The sequence below is a fragment of the Schistocerca gregaria genome, chromosome 3 (assembly GCF_023897955.1).
Source record: "Schistocerca gregaria isolate iqSchGreg1 chromosome 3, iqSchGreg1.2, whole genome shotgun sequence".
NCBI classification, from domain to species: Eukaryota; Metazoa; Arthropoda; class Insecta; order Orthoptera; family Acrididae; genus Schistocerca; species Schistocerca gregaria.
Genome location: NC_064922.1, coordinates 143,783,805 through 143,794,290, shown reverse-complemented (window position 1 = coordinate 143,794,290; position 10,486 = coordinate 143,783,805). Strand labels below are relative to the sequence as shown.

General features: G+C 44.8%; 1 non-coding gene across 1 annotated transcript; it reads right to left on the bottom strand.

Moving 5' to 3' along the window:
• Positions 1-10,143: 10,143 nt before the first annotated feature.
• On the bottom strand, positions 10,144-10,227 carry Trnal-cag (transfer RNA leucine (anticodon CAG)). Its single transcript has one exon. It is a non-coding gene; the product is annotated as a tRNA-Leu (tRNA).
• Between the last annotated feature and the right edge of the window lie 259 nt (positions 10,228-10,486).

Genomic DNA, 10,486 nt, shown 5'->3' with positions numbered 1-10,486 from the left:
CTTCATTCGGCCAAACAGTCAGAAGATACGAGATCCGGGCCGTAGGGAGGATGGCGATGAACAGTCCAAAAAAGTTTTGTGACCTGCTCTCGGGTGCGCATACTTCTGTGAGGCCTTGACTTTCATCCGTCAGTCACCTAGAATGAGTTTATCCGGACATTCCAGTATTGCGGGAGATAGGACAGGTGTGAGCGACTTTTTTGCGAGGATGACAGACGCCTCACCCAACAACTCGCCGTGCCAGGTCTCCATACACATTCTGCAAGCGGCTACGAATATCTGCGATGCTTTGGTTTTGCGCCAAAAGAAATTCAGTGCCAACTCTCTGCTTGGAACAAAACTCGGTTACAGACACCGTTTTGAAGGTTACGAATAGTGCCGCCATCAATTGGAACTTCACGAAACTATAAGGCTGCAGTGGGAATACTGCACAATGTCCCACAGCAAATTCCCCATTTTTTCAACCGAAATTCGCCGAGAACAAAGTGTAGCTTTATTTATTGAACGCCCGCGCATATCTATTCTAATAGTTGCAGTTTGCTTCTCTGAAATTTCATCTCGCAACTTTGTATCCTGCTCACCTTCTTCGTTACCCACGTTTCCGGTGCATGTGTGAGTATTACAGGATAATAAGATGGTTTTAACAAGTGCTTGCTGTTGGATGGTACCTCTTTGCTCTAGACCAGGCTTCGTACACACTGCAGGAATCGATGGACTTGCTTTCACCTTTCACTGATCTCTTCCTTCGTGTCTTCTGTTATGTACTTGGAACTTCGCTATTTCTTTAGTACTTGCTCTTCAATACTCATATCGGTACCTACTCTCCTCTTATTTCTCGGTGTCAGCATCACTTCACACTTTTATGCATTAAATTTCAATCCATAATGCTCCTGTTACTTCCTTCCACACGTCTATCCCTCCTTGTACGTCTCCTTCAGTTCCCTGCACCATTAAATAATCTGCAGAAGCCATTTCTCTCATAGTTTCATCTCCGATTCGCGCTGTCACTCCTGTTATTATCTCGTGCATAATAGTAGTGAAAAGTAGAATAAATAGTACACTCCATCAATTATTCAAAATGACAGTCACAATCGCATTATTTATTTTCCGCCAACCGGTTTCACCCCGGGATGGGGTAATCTTCAGGGCAATTTAAGACATTTGGTCGCTCGCTGGATTCGTCACCCCGCCTGTTCACGGTAGATAGTTACCAACCGTGCACAGGCAGGCGGGTAGAAACTGGTTGGCGGCAAAATAAATGTACATATTTAAATGCCTGGCAGAGGGTTCATCGAACCACCATCACAATTCTCTATTATTATTCCAATCTCGTGTAGCGCGCGAATGAACACCTATATCTTTCCGTACGAGCTCTGATTTCCCTTATTTTATCGTGGTGCTCGTTCAGCCCTATGTAGGTCCTTGACAACAAAATATTTTCACATTCGTAGGAGTAAGTTGATGATTGGAATTTCGTGAGAAGATTCCGCCGCAGCGAAAAACGCCTTTCCTTTAATGATTTCCAGTCCAAATCCTGTATCATGCCTGTGACACTCTCTCCCATATTTCGCGATGATACAAAACGTGCTGCCTTTCATTGAACTTTTTCGATGTACTCCGTCAGTCCTATCTGGTAAGGATCTCACACCGCACAGCAGTATTCCAAAAGAGGACGGACAAGCGTAGTGTAGGCAGTCTCCTTAGTAGGTCTGTTACATTTTCTAAGTGTCCTGCCAATAAAACGCAGCCTTTGGTTAGCTTTCCTCACAACATTTTCTACGTCTTCTTTCCAATTTAAGTTGTTCGTGATTGTAATACCTGGGTATTTAGTTGAATTATGCGATTGTGACTGTCATTTTGAATAATTGATTGTAAGTAAATTAATCGCTGTTTATCTCCATACAACTATGTTGTCTAAAAAATGGCTCCAGCCAATTTTTCTGTTCATACCAGTCTGTCGTCTCCTATCCTACCCTTGCACAGCCCACACGTGTCAAATATCAACTGATTTAAACAGAACAACCATAAATATTGGAGTTCGATGCATGAGTGATGACATATATTATTTTCAGAGTTGCTTACCTCAGTCAGTAAAATTGGAACCCTTATATGATCACTTTGCTGTCTGTCCATCTGTCTGTCTATCTATCCGACTGCCAAAAACCCTTTTCTTAGGAACGGTTAGGCGCATCAAGTTGAAATTTGTCACACACTGAGGTCCATGGTCCGTAGGTGATGTAAAAGCGTTAAGTTTCTATGTCAATGCAGGAAAAAGATACTGTCATTTATGTCGCATAGTTTGGTACTCGCAAACTCGCTCATAGAAACCTAAAGGATATTGTCCTGTCCTGCGAAGGAGTTAGAAAGACACGCGCAAACAGGGATGGGGGAACAGACCTCGTTCGAAGACCTCGGTGAGGAACTGCTTGTGGGCCGCCTGCTGTTGCTCCGACCATGGCTGAAAGTAGACTACTGAGTAGTGTAGAGCACGGAATTCGATAGGATTCGGTCGGGAACTGTATGTAAATCAAGTTCTGGCAGGAAGGAATTCATTCGCTGGAGGTACCGCCTGGCACATTCCCTATGTACAAGTTACTATTTACAAGTGAGCAGAAGTGTTCATATTAGATTGTACTACTCTTGTCTTCAAAGTACAAGTCCTACTGTGACGGAGGCAGGTTAATGTTTCTAAGTACTGCCTATTCCAAATAATACAAGTCCAGCCATTGAACCTGAGCGAAACAGAGTAGTGTCCCAGGCAACTACCGATCTGCTCTCCCCCTCCAGTCGGTGGTTGCCCTATTTATAAGGAGTCATTGTACACTGCACCACCCTTCTCGAGTGTTTCATGCGGTTGCCGCATGACGTCCGCCGTATTTGTTCGTGGTACACTTGTCGGCGCAGGTACCTGTACCGTTCAAGGGCTAAGTTGCTTAGCTCGCTAATAGCCTCGTGCGCTCCACTACCCTCCTCTTGTTAGCTGATCAAACAATGGATAGCGGCATCTAACTCATCACGCAAATATTTCACTTCCTCTCCCCAAGAAACGATTTCCTAACTTTATTACTAACTTAAGCCGAATATGTGAAATTTCCTGGCGGATTAAAACTGTGTGCCGGACCGAGACTACAACTCGGGACCTTTGCCTTTTGCGGCCAATTGCTCTACCAACTGAGCTACCCAAGCACGAGTCACGCTCCGTCCTCATAGCTTTACATCTGCCAGTACGTCGTCTCCTACCTTCCAAAATTCACAGAAGCTCTTCTGCGAACCTTGCAGAACTAGCACTCGTGGAAGAAAGGACATTTCGGAGACATGGTTTAGCCAAGTTTCATACCAGCGCAGACTCCGCTGCAGAGTGAAAATCTCATTCTATTCTGCTTAATGTTCCCAGAATGAGATTTTCACTCTGCAGCGGAGTGTGCGCTGATATGAAACTTCCTGGCAGATTAAAACTGTGTGCCCGACCGAGACTCGAACTCGGGACCTTTGCCTTTCGCGGGCAAGTGCTCTACAATCTGAGCTACCGAAGCACGACTCACGCCCGGCACTCACAGCTTTACTTCTGCCAGTATCCGTCTCCTACCTTCCAAACTTTACAGAAGCTCTCCTGCGAACCTTGCGGAACTAGCACTCCTGGAAGAAGGGATATTGCTGAGACATGGCTTAGCCACAGCCTAAGGGATGTTTACTATGAAGTTCGTGGCAGAGTGTACCTCCCATTGTACCATTCATTATGGTCCCGAGTTCGAGTCTCGGTCGGGCACACAGTTTTAATCTGCCAGGAACTTTCATATCAGCGCACACTCCGCTGCAGAGTGAAAATCTCATTCTGGAAACATCCCCCAGGCTGTGGCTAAGCCATGTCTCCGCAATATCCTTTCTTTCAGGAGTGCTAGTTCTGCAAGGTTCGTAGGAGAGCTTCTGTAAAGTTTGGAAGGTAGGAGGCGGATACTGGCAGAAGTAAAGCTGTGAGTGCCGGGCGTGAGTCGTGCTTCGGTAGCTCAGATGGTAGAGCACTTGCCCGCGAAAGGCAAAGGTCCCGAGTTCGAGTCTCGGTCGGGCACACAGTTTTAATCTGCCAGGAAGTTTCATTAAGCAGAATACTTTACTACTGAATATCTTACCCTTCGCGACAGTTCTTCCCTTTGGTCTAGAATCATGAAATTTACCGAGAAGTAAGGTCGCACAGTGCAAAAAAAAAAAAAAAAAAAAAAAAAAAAATACGAAGATTGTTAATTTGCAATTATATCACACAAAAATATTTATTTCGTCATTTGTTGTGTGACTTCAAACTAAAAGTTAAATCGTTCTCTCGAATGTGTTGGAATTCCCGAGATCGGTATCTTGTTGCCAGTGTCAGATAATGGTAGAGACTCTCCATTACCCGGATGAAGGAACTGTGCATATACCCTCAGAGGGCGTGTCCTACTCGCACATGGCCAGTTTTGTAAGAATGATTTAGAGATGTTGACGGGCGTAGGCAGTCACTGATGACCAGGCCGCTACCAGCCACTGCTCTGATTTACGCAGTCTACGTAACGCCACGACGAGGCAGTGAAGTTGTCCGGCTGAACAACACGGTGCTGCAGGGAACTAGAGAGTCGTTGCTAATCCATTTTCTCGGTGCCTTACTGAGTGCGATGGAAGCCGCGAAACAGCGGCGTGCAGCGAGCAGTCTGTCAGGGCGGCGGAGGGAAAGCTGATCTCGGTGACTGCCGTCTGTGCGGACGCAGACACGACGTGGGCGTCGGCGGCACCAGCACCCTCGCCCACGCACCTCCCGTCTCCCACGGCTGTGGGGCAACGCCCGCTCTGCCGACGCGCCCCTGCTCTCCCTCCCTGCCTATCCAGCTGCGCCTAGGCGACTCACAGGAGCCCGGCAGTTGAGCAGCTGCAGCTTCTAATACTACACTACCGGCCATTAAAATTGCTACACCACGAAGATGACGTGATGACATTTAACCGACAGGAAGAAGATGCTGTGACATGCAAATGATTAGCTTTTCAGAGCATTCACACAAGGTTGGCGCCGGTGGCGACACCTACAACGTCCTGACATGAGGAAAGTTTCCAACCGATTTCTCATACACAAACAGCAGTTGACCGGCGTTGCCTGGTGAAACGCTGTTGCCATGCCTCGTGTAAGGAGGAGGAAAGCGTACCATCACGTTTCCGACTTTGATAAAGGTCGGATTGCAGCCTACCGCGATTGCGGTTTATCGTATCGCGACATTGCTGCTCGCGTTGGTCAAGATCCAATGACTGTTAGCAAACTATGGAATCGGTGGGTTCAGGAGGGTAATACTGAACGCCGTGCTGGTTCCCAACGGCCTCGAATCACTAGCAGTCGAGATGACAGGTATGTTATCCGCATGGCTGTAACGGATCGTGCAGCAACGTCACGATCCCTTAGTCAACAGATGGAGACGGCCGGAAGACAACAAGCATCTGCACGAGCAGTTCGACGACGTTTGCATCAGCATGGACTATCAGCTCGGAGACCGTTGCTGCGGTTACCCTTGACAGGAGCGCCTGCGATAGTGTACTCAACGACCAACCTGGATGCACGAATGGCAAAATTTTATTTTTTCGAATGAATCGAAGTTCTGTTTACAGCATCATGATGGTCACATCCGTGTTTGGCCACATCGCGGTGAACGCACATTGGAAGCGGATGTTCGTCATCGCCATACTTTCGTATCAACCGGAGTGATGGTATGGGGTGCCATTGGTTACACGTCTCAGTCACCTCTTGTTCCCATTGACGGCACTTTGAAGAGTGGACGTTACATTTCAGATGCGTTACGACCTGTGGCTCTACCCATCATTCGATCCTTGCGAAAACCTACATCTCAGCAGGATAATGCACGACCGCATGTTGCAGGTCCTGTACGGGCCTTTCTGGATACAAAAAATGTTGACTGCTGCCCTGGCCAGCACATTCTCCAGATCTCTCACCAACTGAAAACGTCTGGTCAATGGTGGCCGAGCAACTGGCTCATCACAATACGCCAGTCACTACTCTTGATGAACTGTGGTATTGTGTTAAAGCTGCATGGGCAGCAGTAACTGTACACGCCATCCAAGCTCTGACTCAATGCCCAGGCGTATCGAGGCCGTTATTATGGCCAGAGGTGGTTGTTCTGGGTACCGATTTCTCAGGATCTATGCACCCAAATTGCGTGAAAATGTAATCACATGTCAGCTCTAGTATAATATATTTGTCCAATGAATACCCGTTTATCATCTGCATTTCTTCTTGGTGTAGCAATTTTAATAGCCAGTAGTTAGCTCAACCGTTCTCACAAGGATTAAATAACAAAGCAGCACCAGTCAGTAGTTTCGCTGGGCTGTCTGAGAGGCGTTTGGCTTTGTAAATTACAGCAACCTGTTACGAAACCTGAAGTTTTATCGAAGTAAGGGTGTACTTATCTGATCGTCCATGCCATTGTTAAGAAAAGGAATGTCGGAAATTGTGCCCCGTACTTTGTCAACTCTAGACAGGTGATATTTTTCTGACTGCCGGAAGTCGATAATGGAGATCCACAACGTTCAAACCCCGTCCTCTGCTATTTCTCAAAAATGTTCAGGTACCTAAATTCAACACACGCAACAAGCAGAATCAGTGTCAGCTCAACCCCAAAACAAATACAGCAACTAACTAAATTTTATGTAATGTACTTAAATGATTATTGGTTCGTTTTATGCAATTAGTCTCACTCTTAATTTTAAGAAAACGAAGCATGTACAATTATGTGCAGCAATGTTAAATACGAAGCAGGAACAGGATTTAGTATGCAAGGCAGACACTTCAAAAAGTGTTTGTCGTACATGTTGATGAGAATGTAAAGGGGAGAAGAAGCCCTATTACGGTTTCTTAAACAAATAAGATCACCTACTTTCATGCTTCACGTTACTGCAAGCCTTGTGTAGAGACAAGATTGCTTATTTCTAGTCAATACATGGATTTATATTCTTGGGTAACTCATATTTAAGAAGGCAAGTCTCCACTGCACAACTGCTTGTCACAGGAACATCATTTGATGCTCACGACCGATCACCTTGTGGACAACTGTTACGTAGTTTTCCCTCATGCAGTTTGGAGTAATTACTCCACTGGAATACAGAAATAATAATGAAATCCAAAATTACAATCTTTCTTTCTTTCGATTGCGCCTTTTCCCTCAATGACGCAGGGTCGGCAAGGTTAATAGAAGGGGTGGACAACTGCCCTTCCTGCCGCCACCCCGTACCCCCAACAGTCCGTGTCTAGTGTAATCCATGGAATAGTACGAATGTGGTCAGATGTTTGCAAGCCGTGTAACTGGGGCGAGACATGGGGACCAGCCCGGTATTCACCTAGTGGGATGTGAAAAACCGCCTAAAACCCACATCCAGGATGGCCGGCACACCGGCCTCCGTCGTTAAGCCGCCGGGTGGATTCGATCCGGGGCTGGCGCGCCTACCCAAGTCCAGGCATCAGCGCATTAGCGTTCTCGGCTAACCTGGCGGGTCGAAATCCAAAATTACAATATTAGAACAAAAAATAACCTGTATTATTCTTCAGTAAAACCGACTTAAGCTACCGAAACCTCTGGTAAGTTACCCAATGAGTTTAAATGCCTGTCAGATAATCTTAAAATTGGAAGGGAGCTGAAAAAATCCCTTGTGTGCAACGCATTCTCTTCTATGGGACAATTTTTACCGAGAAACGTCTAGCTTATTTAATGCAAAAGTGTTATGTACCTCTGTTATTAAACTGTTTTCTGTTACGTGTACTTCGTTGGTGAAGGTCAGCATGGAGTTAAATATCATTTAACGTAATATTATGTGGCGTCATTCGATCCACGACATTACGACATAAGGAAAGTGACGGATGGTGCGTGATTAAGCAAAAATTGTTTTGGGACATTCATAATAAGTAATTTAAAATCAACTCTCGGTATGATTGCTGTACTTTCTTTACTTTTACTACTCTCATCCACACCGAGCGAGGTGGCGCAGTGGTTAGCACACTGAACTCCCCTTAGGGAGGAAGACGATTCAATCCCGTTCATGTATTGTTGTAAAGATTTTATGTTGTAATGATGTAATGTTAATAAATAAATAAATTACAAAAAAACGCGTACTTCCGGAGCATAATTTTTGGAAGTTGGGATTGCATTCGCTCTATCCAGACGAAAGAAAAAAACCGCGTCTGACCATTCTGATTTAGGCTTTCCGTGATTTCCCTAAATCGGTTCATGAAAATGTCGGGATGGTTCCTTTGAAAGGACACGGCCGACTTCCTTCCTCATCCTTCCCTAACCCGATAGGACTGATGACCTCGCTGTTTGGCCCCTCCCCAAAACCAACCAACCAATCAACCAACCTTCCTGCTAATTTATCTTGAATATAAAAATCAGTGAACGAAGGTTAACTGCTCATAACCAGAAGATGCGATACGCACGGTTTCCAAACCGAAGGAGTAATTATCCACAGTGGTTGAGGAATTGGACGTTTGAGAAGGGAAGCTTATAGTAAATATACGTGACCAAAAATAATCACTTTTATCTGTCAATTTCTGTTAGGAAGTCACAGCACTGAAACTTATTTATGTAGTTTCATGGAATGTGTAGTTACGTGTACTTTCATAGTTCAATAATTTTTAAAATGTTCACTTCTGGGATAAGCAGTCACCAGGAACAAAGTCTTGGCAACCTCTTCAACACATGCAGCATGCTTGCAAGCAGACCATTCAACGCACTTGCGCCATAATTGTTTATCTTTACCCCTTCCCTCAGGATGAAATATAGCTCATTAGCTTCCTTACTACGTGCAGGAAGCGATTTCAGTGTGCCAGTAAAGTAATTGTCGTAATCACCGTCATAATAAATACTGCAAACATTCGACATTTCTGAAGACTCTGATGTTTCGCCTTTATTTGACGTTTTCTTTCTGTTATGGTTGCTCAGCGAAGCACCCGCGTGCAGCTTTCCAATTCTTGTTCTTCAACCCAGTCTGTTGTTTCTTCTTATTTCCTACTTTCTTCTTCGTTTCAGTTTCTTCCAGCACCATTTCCACAGAGATACTCAACTGTTCCCTATCAACGCCCCATTACCACAGACTGCCACCTTTTTCTTTTTCCTTTATTGAGATTCTTAGGCCGGCAGAAGCTTAGTACGCCGCTCTTCAGCCTAGACAAATTTTTGAAAAAAAATCAAGATAATGAATAATAAAAGCAGGCGATATAATTGGTGACTTAAATGGTAAAATGGTGAAAAATTGCCGAACGTAAAATATAACGCTAATAAAATACACAGGAAGCAGCCAGGTGAAATAGTAGATAGTTAAAAAACACGGCGACAGTCTGGTTACTGTTCGCAAGAGTTATAAAAATCACACCCAGCGATAGCAGCAATCTGCCATGGCGTACCAACATTATCAGATTCTGTAAGTTAAACTGCTATATTGAGAAAATAAATTCGCACTATGACAAAAAGACTAAAAGGTTTTAATAACATATTTAGATAACAGTAAAAGTTCACCTTATTTTCTGTCTGCTAATTACTGGTGTGTTTATTTCGTAGGCTCACTCATTGTACAGCTCAAATAGCGCCTTTCTTCTTATTCCCGTGTGTATCTCACAGCAACAGGAAGATGGCAGCAGTATTCGCGAGATCGTTTACCTCGTGTTTCAGATAGTGGATACATCCGATTACTCTCCCTTACCCATGGAACATATAACCAATGAAGCAAATATTTGTCGTGACGAGTTACTGCTCTACGGTTCTTTGGCCTTGAATTGTGTCGGTACACTGTGACAAGTTTAAATAAAATCTAGCGACCCAGTTGTAGTGGCCTACAGTTTAACAAAATTGTGTTTGCTTTCCCCTAGATAGAGTAAAGAGTGCCGAATGTCTTTCATGTATAATTGTTTTTAGGTGTGGTAGAAACGAATAGAGACTATGTAGACGCACGTAGTGTGCTGTAGGTGAGATTCCAAAATGGTAACGGCAAAACGATATACTAAGAGGTTTGTAAGTCGGTACTATCGAGGGAGTGTTTGCAAATAATGGTTTATCGAAAAATTCTCATTTTTCAGTGTCGAGGAGGCATCCTTACCTACTAGTAATGAGTGAATGTGTGGAGAAAAATTATTGTCAGAAGTGGGATTCGAACCCACGCCCACAGAAGTGGACTGCGACCTGAACGCAGCGCCTTAGACCGCTCGGCCATCCTGACGATGAACTCATATTTGAACGTTAATGACTTCTATAGTCCATTCTATGATTAAAACGTGTTCAGACGACGATTTTTTTTTCCTGCCGCTGTGGAGCTTCCAGTGTGGCCGGCCGGGAATCTCGATCTTGAAGGCCACGCACTGCTTCGCAGTGCGCGCAGCTGAGATTCTACTTACTCTTCCTCGCAACTTCAACATCCCGCAGCTCGTAACGGTCAAGGACACGTAAGTAACGATGTCGAATCGAAATAATAGGGAAGT